Raw genomic sequence first — 640 nt, forward strand, 5'->3', positions numbered from 1 at the left:
TTGTGTATGGTGTTAGAAAGTGGTCCAGTTTCATTCTTTTACAAGTGGTTGACCAGATTTCCCAGCACCACTTGTTAAAGAGATTGTCTTTAATCCATTGTATATTCTTGCCTCCTCTAGTACAGCCACTATGGAGAACAGTGTGGAGATTCCTTAAAAAACTGGAAATAGAACTGCCTTATGATCCAGCAATCCCACTGCTGGGCATACACACTGAGGAAACCAGAAGGGAAAGAGACACGTGTACCCCAATGTTCATCGCAGCACTGTTTATAATAGCCAAGACATGGAAGCAACCTAGATGTCCATCAGCAGATGAATGGATAAGAAAGCTGTGGTACATATACACAATGGAGTATTACTCAGCCATTAAAAAGAATACATTTGAATCAGTCCTGATGAGGTGGATAAAACTGGAGCCTATTATACAGAGTGAAGTAAGCCAGAAGGAAAAACATAAATACAGTATACTAACGCATATATATGGAATTTAGAAAGATGGTAACAATAACCCGGTATACGAGACAGCAAAAGAGACACTGATGTATAGAACAGTCTTATGGACTCTGTGGGAGAGGGAGAGGGTGGGAAGATTTGGGAGAATGGCAATGAAACATGTAAAATATCATGTAGGAAACGA

At 40.0% G+C, this 640-nt stretch overlaps 1 long non-coding RNA gene across 1 annotated transcript in view; it reads right to left on the reverse strand.

Moving 5' to 3' along the window:
- LOC104980441 overlaps window positions 1-640 on the reverse strand; it is a 4,136-nt gene that overhangs the window by 3,310 nt on the left and 186 nt on the right. The gene's annotated exons all lie outside the window — the stretch shown is intronic.

Source organism: Bison bison, unplaced genomic scaffold (genome assembly GCF_000754665.1).
Source record: "Bison bison bison isolate TAMUID 2011002044 unplaced genomic scaffold, Bison_UMD1.0 scf7180017864500, whole genome shotgun sequence".
In the NCBI taxonomy this organism is placed as follows: domain Eukaryota; kingdom Metazoa; phylum Chordata; class Mammalia; order Artiodactyla; family Bovidae; genus Bison; species Bison bison.